General features: G+C 41.7%; 1 protein-coding gene across 6 annotated transcripts in view; it reads left to right on the top strand.

The window, feature by feature from the left end:
- The window catches only part of STPG2 (sperm tail PG-rich repeat containing 2), a 1,269,209-nt gene that overhangs the window by 1,052,967 nt on the left and 199,736 nt on the right, over window positions 1-16,506 (top strand). The gene's annotated exons all lie outside the window — the stretch shown is intronic.

The raw sequence follows: 16,506 nt of genomic DNA, 5'->3' as shown, positions 1-16,506 counted from the left end.
CCTGCAATTCAGGTTTCAGGTCCACTCCCGCTGCCAGATACACCCCATGGGTTCGGGTCTGTTGCACGACCAGGTCGTGCGCGGCGATAAAGGTCTGTGTCCCCACTTCTCTTTGTGCTGGTACATCAGGGACATTGATCCCCCGAAGAGGAACTTCTTTAGCCACTACAGTGGTTGCGGCGACCGGGCGGCAGATTGCAAGTTCTGTGGTTGGGCAGGTGGAGGCGACCAGGGTGGTTACAGGTTGGTCACACGGCGGCACTTTGGCTACAGGGGCTGGTTTCTCTTTCTTGTAGACGTTCAGGGCGAACCACCCTTTTTCCCCAAAATGCCGAGTGTAAGTAACACTGTCTCCCGGGTAGAGGTCTCGATCGGGGTGACCCTCTCTAAGGTGTGACTCGACATCCCGTCGGTTAACAAAGACCTCCGCGTATAGCCCCGGTTCTTTAATGAAGCCCCAGCCTCCTTGGAGTTTAAAGACAGTGACGATGCCCTGCCTGCGCGGGGCCTGGTGAGTGGTGGGGTCCTTACGGGCCCGGTCCTTGACCGCCAAATCTTTTTGATGATAGGCCTCCCTTTTAGCCTGATGTGTTTTCTCTTCCTCTCGCCACCGCTGTTCTAGCTGGATCTGGTATTCTTCCCAGCTTAGGGCCTGTACCATTTCTCCCTTCTGGGTCTCCACCCCGGGGAACCCCATGAGATTGGATCCAGGGTTCACCCAGCGGCACACCGTGCGCTCCGCGCTGACCTCACACGGCAAGGGAGTAGGGGTGATTGGGGCTCGCATACGGTGTTCCATGCCCGTGGCTTCCTCCCATGGTAACAGGCGCTGAAGTCTATGGGTCCCCGGGAGAGGTGGTGCTGCTACGGGACCCACTAACACACCCTCTGCTAGTGGGGTAGGATCGGCGGACTCACCCACTGGTACGATTCCCCTTTCCGCAACAGGTCCCGCTGGTTCTTCCGATGTCCAGGAATCCACTGCCGGTCCCACCTGATGCGGGGCCTGGACTCTTACATGCAGTTGGAGGAGCTGGTTATATAAATCCTCCATCTCGGCTCTCAGGAATTTGGTGTTATCCACGGAGGACAAGCTGCTGGGCTCAGCCGGGTAGTCAGGGGAGACTTCCACTTCAACCCCGCTGTCGGGTTCGGAGCTGCTGGCCATAGCGTCCTCCACGTGGGTCGCTTCCTGGTCTTTTTCCCGCTCTCTCCTGCGTGAGCAGTTTCGTTTTCTCTGCCTCCGCCCCCCATTAAGGATTAGGAGGCGGATCTCTGCTGCTGACGGACACGTCCTCACTGCACAGAAATATTTAGACTGGGCGGCCATTATTCTTCGCGCTCTCCAGCCCGTCTACGCCCACTCCACGCCCCTCTTCTCTTCCTGCGCTTTCCTCAGCGCTGCAATGGCGGCGGATTTTGGCGGCAAATGGCACAGCACACAGTCTTGCAATAAAGTACAGTCCAAGCACAGTAAATCACAGTCTCTAGGCACACATGACCTGATTCTTCAGGCTTAAGTAGATCCTGTTCGTGACGCCAAGTTTGGAGCGCCCCCACACCGCCGCAGGGCCGAGGGGTACCCGGAGCCGGGCCTCTGGGTCTCAGTCTCGGGGTTGTCACGGTGGCTAGACCCGGTCCGTGGCCCTGTCCGTCAGTGGGGGACGTCCGGTGAAATAGGTGGTAGTAATGGTAGCGATGGAGCGGTGCAGTTGTGGGGTGTAAGTCGCGGTAAATAACGAGGACACCAGGTTGCAGTCTCTTTACCTCTTTACTGGAGATCTCTGAGTCCTCAGTCCGGAACACGGTTCACCAGGCTATGCAAGTCCGGCCGGTCCAATGGCACCTCCAGAGTTCTCCTCTCAGGTGGAAATCTGTGCCTTCCTTCTTAGCGCTATGTGTTGTAGTCCTTCCCTGCTGTGCTTACGGAAAGTAACCCCACAACGGTTGTGTCTGTTTCTTAAGTTCCCTCACAACTCGATTTGATGTTCCTCTGCAATCCACCCCTTCCCTGTATTCAGGTTGGAATGGCACCCGTTTGTCAGGTAGGCCTGGAGTTCTTCCGGGACCCTAGAGTCGCCCCTCTCCCGCAATTGCCCCCCAAGACTTCATAGGTGATATGTGGTAGACAGCCCGCCTGAGACCGACTGTCCTGCCGCTGTTTGGAGTATGGCTTGAAGCTGTATTCTAATCCACTCCCTCGGCGTTCCGGCCACCGGTATTGCGCCTCAGCAGGGTGCTGCCTCTTTCAACAAAACCCCTGCTGGTATTCTCCTTCTGCTTGATCTCGTTTCTCACTCAGCACAATCTATCTCGCTTCTAGTCCTTTCCTGAGTCCCGCCGCTTCCAGGAGCCTGCGCGGACCCGTTACGTTCTTTCAATGCCAAGCCTCTGCCAGGATCCCACCCCTGGCAGAGACCCTACAGTCTCTCCCTTCACAACACCCCCTGCCACAGGGTGTTGCTCCGTTCAATCCCGTCAGCGTTCTCTCTAACTTTCTGCCTGACCCCCAGTTTACCCACTATGGTGGGGAGTGGCCTAATGAATAGCACCCTTAGCTCCCCCCGGAGGCCCAGCTGTGAAATATATTGGTGTCTGTGATACCTGATTGGAGGAACTCCTTCGGTGCCATCGAACGTACCATGGCTCCCCTTAGCGGCGAAGCCACAGTACTGCAACGACCAGAACTCTGGGGCGCTGCACTTGATTTGTCCAAAGGCGAGGACAGTGATGAGAGTGCTGATTGGACGATGTGGTCATGTGTCACAACAACCGCATGACAGCCAGTGACCATGAGTGCTGATATTGCTGAAATGGCGCCGCCATGGCAGGTGAGTATAAGCTTTTTTATTTTATCTATCTCAACATTTAGATCAAGAAGGGGTTGTCCTTTAGTCAAATAGTTGCATAACTACGGTAATATAACTAGAAAATGCAGGGTATTAGTGATTATTTTAGGGAGCGTCTGGGTTCCATTATGTGTCAATTTTATGATCGAAAATAAAACTTCTATGTGATGCTTTTTTAATTCTATTATAAAATCGGAAATATAGCAGAATAATAATCAACGGGGCCCTTCTGCTTTTCTTTGGATCAGTTTTAGGTCATTTTTACATGTTCAGTGTTTTGGCCACAGGCTACTTCACACCTGCATTCTGACATTTTGTTTCTCTGTTCCTTGTTTAGAAGTAGAAAAATAACTTGAATGTCTAAGGCCACGTTCACACGTTCAATATTTGGTCAGAATTTTATATCAGTATTTGTAGGCCAAAACCAAGAGTGGAACAATCAGAGGAAAAGTATAATAGAAACATATGCACCACTTCTGCATTTATCACCCACTCCTGGTTTTGGCTTACAAATGCTAAGGTAGAAAAAGTCACCAAATACTCAGCTCCCCATGGCTGATAACCTATGAATGCCGCTGTTGATCTCCAACAGCAGTATTTACAAAGCATTGTCAGGAAAGAACGTTATTCTATCTTTCCGCCGGCGCTCATGTCATATAGTCATGGGTTGCCAATGGGTTGACATGATAACCAGGGTTCTGCTGAAGACCATTGTGTCTGTTATGACAGTACTTTTGTGAAATCCAGCCCATGGCTGGCATTCATAGGAGACAGTGATTTCTGATATATATGGGCTATAATCTATCTCATCTCTCCACAGGGCTGGCTGTATTCTTTGACAGACCTGGTCCTACTCACCTCCTTCTTCCTCCAGATTTCATATACTTTCCCTAGGTGGCTTTGTGCAGTTTCACTGCACATAGAATGGGATCCTCTGCTCTGACCTGCCCGAGGAGGAGCTGAAAAGTAATGAAAGAGCCACACCATGCAGAGGGCGTGTCAAGCAAACCCTGCATTGTGCGTGGCTGCATGCACAAACAGATAATAAAGTTTAATTATTTGAAGATAGGAAAAAAAGCAATAGAGAGATTGCCTAGTGATGCCCCTGGTGGGAGGGAAGGCAATAATAGCCAGAGTTGAGAAATTAAATAGTTAAAACAGCAGTTAAATAGTAGTGATCAGAGCTAGCTCTGTTCACTGTTGTATAAATCTGCCGGCTTCTGGCACAACTGGCATTGTTTATACACCCTCATGCAGTATACGGTGGATGTTTGGAAATACTGGTGTGTCTCAGGATATCATATAAACTACTGTTCAAAAGTTTAGGGTCACTTAGAAATTTACTTATTTTTGAAAGAAAAGCACAGTTTTTTCCAATGAAGCCAACATTAAATGATTCAGAAATACACTCTGTACATTGTTAATGTGGTAAATGACTATTCTAGCTGCAAACATCTGGTTTGTAATGCAACATCTTCATAGGTGTATAGAGGCCCATTTCCAACAACCATCACTCCAGTGTTCTTATGGTACTTTGTGTTTGCTAACTGCGTAAGAAGGCTAATGGATGATTAGAATACCCTTGAAAACCCTTGTGCAAGTAAGTTAGCACAGCTGAAAACAGTTTGGCTGATTAGAGATCCTATAAACCTGACCTTCCTTTGAGCTAGTTGAGAATTTGAAGCATTACATTTGTTGGCTCCATTAAACTCTCAAAATGGCCAGAAAAAAAAGAACTTTCATGTGAAACTCGACAATCTATTCTTGTTTTTAGAAATTAAGGCTATTCCATGCTAGAAATTGCCAAGAAACTGAAGATTTCTTACAACGGTGTGTACTACTCCCTACACAGGAGAGCACAAACAGGCTATAACCAGAGTAGAAAGAGAAGTGGGAGGCCCAGCTGCACAACGGAGCAACAAGACAAGTACATTAGAGTCTGTAGTTTGAGAGATTGACGCCTCACAGGTCCTTAACTGGCAGCTTCATTAAATAGTACATGCAAAATGCCAGTGTCAACGTTTACAATGAAGAAGCAACTCCGGGTGGCCTTCAGGGCAGAGTGGCAAAGAAAAAGCCATATCTGAGACTGGCTAATAAAAGGAAAAGATTAATATGGGCAAAAGAGCACAGACATTGGACAGAGGAAGATTGTAAAAAGTGTTATGGACAGACGAATCCAAGTTTGAGGTCTTTGGATCACACAGAAGAACATTTGTGAGATGCAGAACAACTGAAAAGATACTGGAAGAGTGCCTGACACCATCTGTCAAGCATGGTGGAGGTAATGTGATGGTCTGGGATTGCTTTGGTGCTGGTAAAGTGGGAGATTTGTACAAGGTAAAAGGGATTTTGAATAAGGAAGGCTATCACTCCATTTTGCAACGCCAAGCCATACCCTGTGGATAGTGCTTGATTGGAGCCAATTTCATCCTACAACAGGACAATAACCCAAAGCACAACTCCAAATTATGCAATAACTTAATTTAAAAAAGTAAAACTCATGAAATAGACCTGGACAGAAATGATGGTACCCCTGAAAATAATGTGACAAAAGGGACATGCTAAATCAAGATCTGTCCACTAACTAGCATAACAGGTGCCTAAAATCTATGAATCAGTGAATGGGCCTCTATATAGGGCTACAGATACTCAATGTGCTGTTTGGTGACATGGTTTGTATCACACTCAATATGGACCAGAGGAAGCAAAGGAAAGAGTTGTCTCAGGAGAATAGAAAGAAAATTATAGACAAACATGTTAAAGGTAAAACTTATAAGACCATCATCAAACGGCTTTATATTCCTGTGACTACAGCTGCACATATTATTAAAAAATGTAAGAGCCATGGAACTGTAGCCAACCTCCCTGGACGTGGCCATAAAATGAAAATTGATAGCAAATCAAAGAGATGGATAATACAAATGGTAACAAAAGAGCACAGAAAAACTTCTAAACAGATTAAAGGTGAACTTCAAGCTCAAGGAACATCAGTGTCAGATCTCACCATCCGCCATTGCATGAGCCAAAGTAGACTTCATGGGAGACAACCAAGGAGGACACATTGTTGAAAAAAAATCATAAGTAAGTCAGACTGGAATTTGCTAAACTACATGTTGACAAGCCACAAAGCTTCTGGGAGAATGTCCTATGGACAAATAAAACAAAAATGGAACTTTTTGGCAAGGCACATCAGCTCTATGTTCACAGATGGAAAAATGAAGCATATCAAGAAAAGAACACTGTCCCTACTGTGAAACATGGAGGAGGCTCTGTTATGTTCTGGGGCTTCTTTGCTGCATCTGGAACAGGGCATCTAGAATCTGTGCAGGGTACAGTGAAATCTCAAGACTATCAAGGGATTCTAGAGAGAAATGTGCTGCCCAGTGTCAGAAAGCTTGGTCTTAGTTGCAGGTCATGGGTCTTGCAAGAGGATAATGACCAAAACACACACCTAAAAACACCCAAGAATGGCTAAGAGGAAAACATTGGACTATTTTGAAGTGGCCTTCTATGAGCCCTGACCAAAATCCTATTGAGCATCTTTCGAAAGAACTGAAACATGCCATCTGGAAAAGGTAACCTTCAAACATGAGACAATTGGCGCAGTTTGCTCTTGAGTGGGCCAAAATACCTGTCGAGAGGTGCAGAAGTCTCATTGACAGTTACAGGAATTGTTTGATTGCAGTGATTGCCTCAAAAGGTTGTGCAACAAAATATTAAGCTAAGGGTACCATCATTTCTGTCCAGGCCTATTTCATGAGTTTTATATATTTTTTTTAATTCTGTGGAAGCATGGCTGAAAAGCAATGTCCGACTTTCATTTGATCATTTTCATAGATTTTTTTATTTATTTTTACTTTTGTCAGATTCAAGTTATTTCTTTGACCATTGTGGGTTTTTCTGTCATTAAACGAGGGGTAACAACAATTTTGACCACGTGTGTGTATAAACCAACAAAGAACCATATATCACAAAATAATAAAAACATATTTGTTAAATTAGATACATATTCAATATATTGTCTATATGTCTAATATATGCCACCAAAAATGGACATGGGCTAACATCAAACATGGACTAACTTTGAAAGTGAAGGTAGTAAAAACATGTAAAGACTATATCTAATCCTACAAACCAAATAACAGACTGTAAAGGACCAAGTAAAATGGTATAAGAATTTTTACACATATATGTACAGTACATTCATACATCAACAATATTTAAAGTATAGAAAAAAGTATCTAGTAGAAGTATAGTATGCAATAATAGTAAGGTTTGTCCATAACATACTGTCAGGACTCTGAACATTTTTATTACCTTTTGTGCATTACTGCCCTTTTCCAAGATGGTGTCTTTGGTCTCATGTGCACTGTGTCTTCCTGCTATAAAACTCCACCCCAGCCTTCAGTCTGTGCTAGAGTATTCTGCCTTGCATCCAGCTCCTGACCTCTGATTACTCCCTGGCTATATACCTGCTCCTGTGAACCTGTGTGGTGATCCTGCTACATTGCTCTGAGTTCTTGCTGGTGTGTTCATTTTAAAAATTGTCTGTGTCTGACCGTGTGCCGAACATACCACAGCTACTGGGCAGGGGAGGAAGCAAAAGACAATACTGACATTACAGCAGGAGATCACAGAGTATACAATTTGTGAAGTAAAATATTTTTTAAAAGCAGTCAGTGAAATATTTTACCACACAAAATGAATCCACTGTGATCCCCTGCTGTAATGTGAGTATTGTCTTTTGCTTACTCCCCTGCCCAGGAGATGTGGTATGCTCCGTACACGGTCAGGCACAGTAACTTTTTTAAATGAACTTTCCTTTGCGGGAAAACCCCTTTAACCCTTTTGACTGGCTTCCTCTGCTGGTAGACACATTGCGCATCTGTCACCGGGATCAGTCGAATAATTTGCGCAGGTGTAGTAAATCAGACCGCCGCCATCTTTGTGCTGACAGATAGCAGCGGTCACATTAAAACTGCGCATGCGCTCCTCCTGTACAAAGATTGCGGCAGTCAGTGACTCATTTGGCTGATCCCAGCAGCAGCGCGTTCGCAACTGTGTTCTGCTGATGGTACTGTGCAAGAGGCTGCGTGAGTGTGTGAGTTTGTGAGTGTCTGAGTGGGGATGTGCGTGAGTGTGTGTGAGTGTGTGTGTGGTGCTTGCGGTATATAGAGTATATGTGTGTGTAGTGCGACGGTGTTCCGCCTTTAGTACCGTGCAATATGTTGGTACCAGTAGCACTTTCCATATTGAGACACCCATCACTTGGGTGTTCCAATATGGCAGTCGGCGAACTTCCTCCGCTTGGAATTCTGAGATACAGTGACATCTGGACAGAACAGGAAATTAAAACATTACAAGGCAATTATATAAATGGATGTGTATGAGTGTATTGTGCTATGGACAACTCTTTCAAAGGGGCCCATATGATGGTTCACCTGTTCACTGCTGGTCCTGTCTGAGCCTGCTTCCATGCCTAGTTGGATAGCATTTACTCATAATAACATTGTAGTTTTATTTTTATTTTTTTATGTCTAAAAAAAGAATCCAAACTACGTAACTTAGAAACTATGGATTCAAACATGATCAAAACAATCGAACATTTGCATGGGGTTTGTATATTCTCTTCAGCAAGTCTGATCAGTGCAGAAAATAATTGAGACTTTGGATATCATTTACATATTTCACAATATCTTTGATGCAATTACACTTTAACAAATTGCTGGTATATTTTATTTGTAGACTTTTTTAGGGGAGAACTGTAAAACTACATGTAAATATTTTATAACATAGAATTTTACATTGAACAATACATAAAGAAATTTTTAATTTTGAGTGAAATTTCTACAGTAATTTTTATGTTATAACTCTTTAGTTTTATGTTTAAGTCTTTAACACAATATCACATACATGAACATGATTGAAGAGTGATCGTGGGTGGAGTGCGCTTAGGAGCACATGCAGTAGATCCCAAACCTGTTATGTAGCTAGCCTTGGACTTACGGGCTACCATCTGTGCTCTGCAACAGGGGAGCACCAATGGGTTATTATATCAGCCAATAGCAAGTTCAATGCTTCCATCGTCACCATAATGGAAGTCTGCTGAAGCTCAGCTATATACCAGAGATTTACATTATATGCTACAATACAGTGGTATTGCAGTATATAGTGTAAGCAATTGGATGATCGAAGGTAAAAGTCCCCTGACAGGACTACAAAATAAAGTTAAAAAAAAAAGTTTTTAAAAATATTTTAAGAAACTATAAATGTTTAAATTGCTATTTTTATAACCATTCAAAATAATTAAATAAAAAATAATTATATTTGTAATCACAATGTGCATAAAAGTCTGAGGTATCAACACATGCATGTGCTTCTCACAAAATTAGAATATTTTCAAAAAGTTAACTTATTTTATTTGTTCAATACAGAAAGTGAAATTCATATATTATATAGAGTCATTACAAAAAGAGTGATCTATTTCAAGTGTTTATTTCTGTTAGTGTTGATGGCTTACAGTCAATGAAAACCCAAAAGTTGTTATCTCAGTAAATTAGAATACTTATAACACCAGCTTGAACAATTATTATAAAATCAGAAATGTTGGCCTACTGAAATGTTTGTTCAGTAAATGCACGTAATACTTGGTCGGGGCTCCTTTTGCATCAATTACTGCATCAATGTGGCGTGGCATGGTGACGATCAGTGTGTGGCACTGCTGAGGTGTCATGGATGCCCAGGTGCCGAGTCCTGCTGGAGAATGAAATTTCCATCTCCAAAAAGCTTGCCAGCAGAGGGAAGCATGAAGTGCTCTGAAATTTCCTGGTAGACGACTGTGCTGACTTTGGTCATGATAAAACACAGTGGACCTACACCAGCAGAAGAAATGGCACCCCAAACCATCACTGATTCTGTAAACTTCACACTAGACCTCAAGCAGCTTGGATTGTGTGCCTCTCCACTCTTCCTCCAGACTCTGGGACCTAGATTTCCAAATAAAATGCAACATTTACTTTAATCTGAAAACAACACCTTGGAGCACTGAGCAACAGTCCAGTTCTTTTTCTCCTAGCCCAGGTAAGACATTTTTGGCGTTGTCTATTGGTCATGAGTGGCTTGACACAAGGAATGCGACACTTGTAGCCCATGTCCTGGATACATCTGTGTGTGGTGGCTCTTGAAGCAATGACTCCAGCAGCAGTCCACTCCTTGTGAATCTTCCTCAAATTTTTGAATGGCCTTTTCTTAACAATCCTTTCAAGGCTGCAGTTATCCTGGTTGTTTGTGCAACTTTTTCTACCACACTTTTTCTTTCCACTCAACGTTCCATTAATATGCTTGGATACAGCACTCTGTGAACAGCCAGGTTCTTTAGCAATGACCTTTTGTGGCTTACCCTCCTTGTGGAGTGTGTCAATGACTGCCTTCTGGACATCTGTCAAGTCAGCAATTCTTCCCCATGATTGTGAAGCCTACCTAAACAGACTAAGGGACCTTTTTAAATGCTTAGAATGCCTTTGCAGGTGCTTTTTGTTAATTATTCTAATTTACTGAAATAATGACATTTGGATTTTCATTGACTATAAGCCATAAGTCTTCAACGTTAACAGAAATAAACACTTGAAATAGATCACTCTGTAATGATGACTCTATATAATAAATGTAGTTTCAAAAATAATATCAATAAAACCGTCAGTTCGCCACCCAAAAATAAATCCATCACCCAGTTTAATTGATGGAAAAAAATAAGTTATCCTATGTTCTCACATTGATCTTTTGTTGAGCTTTTAATGTTGCAGAATCTTTGCACCATGTGTGCACCTATTCTTAAAATTAGGATACTGCATTTTTTATTGCGCTTTTGTGTGCATTTTTTTTTTACATGTGATTTATTGTATTTTTGATTCTGCCATTTTTGTCTCTTTTCAGTGTGTCATGTTTTAAATAAAGCTGCTTTGTTTTTGACACTTCCTGGTATTTTGCTTTAAGAAAACTATATTGACATACTTAGGTACGGATTACATGTGTTTTTGATGCTTTTCCGGAATCACACTAAAAAGGCATATGCATTTTTTACCTGTGGAATTTCTGCACCTTAAGTAAGTCTATGGGGAAATTCCTCACAGAAAATTCAGCGTACACGCAAGAGAAATTGACATGCTGTGAATTTGAAACACGCACCACAGGCCCTGAGATTTCTATATATCCCATTCACTTCACTTTCCAGAATCTGTAAGAAGCTTTGTCTCTGATGCAGCAAAAATGTGCAGCGTCAAAAATACACCAAAAGATCATTGTGGTAACATAGCCTTACAGGTCTTGGAATATGGCATATGGAATAAACCCCCAAAATATTTCTTTACAAAATTCAGAATTTTTTATTTCTACTTATATTGAATGGTTATATGATTGATGTTATTCAAAACTTCAACTTAACCACAAAAAGCAAGGCATCTCACTGCTTTATAAACAAAAAGATAAAAAAGGGCTCTTGGAAGAAGGGAGGGGATGAAAGTGCAAAGATGAAAATTGGCTCCAGAGTGAAGGGATTAAACAGTTGTTGGGCCAAAATTATTTTCTTGTATATCAGAAAATCAATTTTATATAGTAAAGGAAAAGCAATGTACCATATATACAGTCAAGGCCAAAAGGAATGGCACCCTTGAAATTGTTCCAGAAAATGAATTATTTCTCACACAAATATATTGCAATTGCTCATTTCTGTTATGCACATTTATTTCATTTGTGTGTATAGGAACAACACAAAAAATAGAGAAAAAAGTCAAATTGGACCTAATTTCACACAAAAATGCCAAAATGGGCCAGATAAAATTGTTGGCACCTTTCCAAAATTGTGGGCAAACATCTTTGTTTTTAACATGTAATGTTTGTTCAAACTCATCTGTAGCAAGTAACAGGTGTGGGCAATATGAATATCACACATGAAACAAGATAAAAAAAGGAAAAGTGACTCAGTCTTTGCATAGTGTCTATGTGTGCCATACTAAGCATTGAGAACAGAATGAGGAAAGAACTGTCTGGGGACTTGAGAATCAAATTTGTTAAAAAATATCCACAATCTCAAGGTTACAAATCCCTCTCCACAGATCTTGATGTTCCTTTGTCCATGATGCACAACATAATGAAGTTTACAACCCATGGCACTACTGTTAATATCCCTGGACATGGATAGCAGAGAAAAATTGATGAATGGTTGCAACGCAGGATAGTTCAGATGGTGGATAAGCTGACCAAATCAAGTTGCAAAGAAATTCAAGTTGTTTGCAGGCTCAGCGTGCCGCCAATGCCAGCACTAACTTTTGAATGAAATGAAACACTACGGCAGAAACCCAGGAGGGTCTCTGCTGACACAGAGACATAAAAAGCTAGACTACAGTTTGCCAAAATGTATGTGAGTAAGCCAAAATCCTTCTAGGAAAGCGTCTTGGGCACAGATGAGACCAAGATAGAGATTTTTGTTACAGCACATCTGTTCACTGAAAACAGAATGAGAAAAGAGCACAGTACCTTCAGGCAAATATGGTGGAGGTTCAAAGATGTTTTGGGGTTGTTTTGCTGCCTCCGGCAATAAATGTCTTGATGGTGTGCAAGGCATCATGAAATCTGAAGATTAACAAAGATCTATGGTCGAAATGTGGAGCCCAATGTCAGAAAGCTGGGTTTGTGCTTTAAGTCATGAATCTTCCAAAACGACAATGACCAGAAACATACTTCAAGAAGCACCCAGAAATGGATGGATGCAAAGCACTGAAAAGAGTTTTGAAGTGGCCAGCAATTACTCCAGATCTAAATCCCATTGATCAATTATGGAGAGATCTTAAGATTGCCGTTTGGAGAAGACACGAGTGGTCCTCAATTACAGTGCAGAGGTGTAAGAAGCTTTTTCATGGTTATAGGAATCGATGGATTGCAATTATTTATTCCAAAGGGTGAGAAGCCAAATATTAAGTTGAGGGTGCCAACAATTTTTTTTCAGCTCATTTTTGGGGTTTTGTGTAAAGTTCTGTCCAATTTACCTTTATTTCTCTGTTTTTTGTGTTGTTCCAATACACACAAAGGAAATAAATATGTGTATAAAAAAATGTGCATTTGTAATAATTTCCTGCGGGAAATATTTCATTTTCTGGAACAATTTCAAGGGTGTCAACACTTTTGGCCATGACTGCATATAAAATACTTTGAGCTTCATTGTGTCTAAAAATTGTCTGAAGAATTTTTCACACACAAGGCTGAAACAAGGCTGGCAGAAGTTCCTAGGTATAAATGTTAATAAGGCCTCCTCTGCATTGTTATGTGACACATGGCCACCTTTTGCTGTGTGCAAACTTTTCAGAATTGTCAGCAAATATTATTAAAGTGAAAAGAATCTGATGACAACTTTATGGGCCCAGTTCATTATTGCATTATCAACAATTTTTTTTAGAATTAATGCCTCTCAATTACTCACTCTTTGTTTTGGAAAATACATCTACCGATATGTCCCCTTTTTTCAAGATTTCTTTTTCCATTTAGTTTGCTGAATTTTAAATTAATATGGCTTTTCCAGATGTTATAAACAAATTCATAATATATGACATTTTTCGAAAGTTGCAACATTTGGTTCCACTCTCCTCCAGGCTCCTTCCCAGAGTAATTTTACCATTTTTTTTAGGGGGATTTGATATAGGTAAAGTTAATGAAAATGTTCAAAAAGAAAGTTGGCATATTAGATTCAAAAGTGTATGAGAACAACAATAATTATTTTGACTTGCTATCATATATTTTTTATACATTTTATCAGATTACTCTGTGCCTTAAAGGAACTTTGTAAACATTTTTTATGAAAGTGCTATTTTGGCAGCCTATTTTCAGAGTCTGCTCTATTTTAATGGTGAACGCATTCTGGGAAGGCATTTCATTTTACTGGTAGCCTGAAACTATCAATTTTTATTTGTTATATGCTTTAGATTTCTGTTTCCCATATTGACTTTTTTTCATTTATTTTAAAGCAGAGTGATCTCAGCACTAATATATATTCATACACACTTTCTAAAGACGCTCATCGTAACTCAGAAATGTCTTTCACATAGATACATTTATCTTATTGTTATCTGTATTGTAAGGAAGTGACATTTTACTTTATTCATTGAGTATAGTCTATTACCTGTGATTTAAAGTCAGAAGAGAAGCCAACGACAAATTTAGAGATACATGTACCTAATTAAATTTTTAATAATACGAAACCTGTTCTATCTTTTTACCTGTATTGTATACCACCTACATGTTGTTATATAATATATACTGTTGGCAGTTTAGAGTGCTTTCACACTGTGTTTTTTCACACAATTATTGGTTCCATCTGAACTTACGTCCAAAACGAGATTCGAGCATATGAACTAACGGGGCCATAGACTATAAAGATGCCGACAGAGCGAATGTGTGCTCTAACATGCATCATTTTGGGGTGTGTACGCCTACTGGAGATGGACACCAAGAAACAGTCTATTATGTCTCGGTGTCTACCTCTAGTAGGCGTATAAATGATGCATGACACAGCACACGTTCACTCTGCTGGCATCATTATACTCTATGGCCCCGTCGGTACACACAATAGATTCCAGTTTTGCGCAGGGTTCGGACATAAGCCACGACAGCGCCACCTAGTGTTTGACAAACTGCAATATGAAAGCAACCTTACCATTATTTGACACAATTTTGTGAGGACTTAGCTACATGCAGTATTTTATAGGAACTGTGTCTAAATTTAATGTTTACAATGTGTAGCGTTAAAGGAATCATGGTGTGCCAAACAGTTATTTTCTGTCCACAGAATAGTTGATAATTTTGATTGTTGGAGATCTCACCATTAGGATCCCTATGAATGACTTGAACTGGGGTCCTAAGCCTTAGGGCTGACAGAGATGATAGAGAGCTGTACTCAGCTATCATCAACATCCCCTTAAAGGGAAGCTGTCATGTGAAAAAATGCTATTAACCTGCTGATATGGTGTTAATTTGCTGATATATAGAGTTCACAACTTGCCCAGCGCTGGCATTTTGAGCCCTGCTACCAGGATGAAATTAACCTTATTTCTCTGTGCATCGTTCAGTCACCACTCAGTGAAAGATGTAACCACACCCCAGCACTGAGTGACAGCTAGCCCAAATGCCGAGCTGAGACCTCCGCCAATGGGTGTACGCATAACCTCCACACCTTTTAAAACTCTCTTTAATGGAGGACTGCAGCTTCCAATTCAGGTGATCTTGGAGATTCCTGCAATAGGTGGCCAGTAGTGTTGAGCGATACTTTCCGATATCGGAAAGTATCGGTATCGGAAAGTATCGGCCGATACCGTCACAGTATCGGAATCCAATCCGATACCGATACCCGATCCCAATGCAAGTCAATGGGACGAAAATATCGGAATTAAAATAAACCCTTTCTTTCCTTGTAGGTTAATTCTACATGAAGGAAAACAACTAAGAATAATGTAGGATGTATTGGGGGAGGTGGCGGAGACATTAAAGGCACAGGGGTTTATCCCAATCAAATAGAATAGCAGTATTTTTAATTTTTTTATGACGTTCGGCGTTAGAAAGAATTTGACTATGTTAATTTTTTATTTATTTTGTCAGATATTGATGTTTCACTACTTCCACGCCCTTCACCCTATTTTTTACTTCTCCCACACTTTCTTCTTCATTATCCTCATCATCAGCTTCTGTGACATCAACTTCTTCACCTTATTCATCTTCTTCTTTTCTACGTATATATATATTTTTTTTTTTACATTGTTCATATTCTTTTTATTTAACTATTATCTTTTTTATATTCAACTTCTTCATCATATTCTTATTTGTGACAGGCATTCCCGTAGTTGTTATCTATAAAAGTTTGAAGATTACACCTTCCGTTCTGCCTGTCACAAAACAGTTACATTTGTCCGCGTTCAGTTTGGCCTGCAGCATCAGGCTTTATCCAGGGGCACCACGAGGAGGAACGGACTCACCCCCATACACTGCTTAGTCTTCTTCTGCTTATAATTTAGATAATATCTTTTGCTCTGATATTTAGTCTTATGCTTAATGTTCTTCTGCTCTTTGTTCTGCAGCCTCTTGTTCTTCTGCTTCTCGGTCTTCCAGGTTGTCGTCGTCATCTCCAGGGTCGTCATCTCCAGGGTCGTCGTCATCGGGGTCGTCGTCATCGGGGTCGTCGTCATCGGGGTCGTCTTCAGGGTCATCGTCTCCAGGGTCGTCGTCATCTCGGTGGTTGTCGTCTCTGGTGTCGTCATCATCTTAGGGGTGGTCTTCCGGGTCATCGTCTTTCGGGTCTTGAACTTGGAAATGTAGCAGAAGGTACAAGAAGGCTGAGAAAATGCCGAGAAACAGCTGATGGAACTGGAACTCGGATGGCTACCCGAAGGTCCAAGAGCCAATGGAACTACCGAGGACCAGCTGACGTTACTGGAACCCGGTTACTAAGCAGGAGGTACCCGTGCCTGAAAGCACTACCAAGGACCACCTGACGTTGGTGGAACTCGGATACCCAGAGGGAGGCACCTAAGCCAAAGGCTCTGCCCGGAACCAGCTGACGGTACTGGAACCAGGATGGGGAGCAGAAGGTACAAGAGCAAAAGACACTGCCGAGAAC

This window comes from Ranitomeya variabilis, chromosome 1 (genome assembly GCF_051348905.1).
Source record: "Ranitomeya variabilis isolate aRanVar5 chromosome 1, aRanVar5.hap1, whole genome shotgun sequence".
NCBI lineage: Eukaryota > Metazoa > Chordata > Amphibia > Anura > Dendrobatidae > Ranitomeya > Ranitomeya variabilis.
This window is presented reverse-complemented; position numbering and strand designations above follow the sequence as displayed.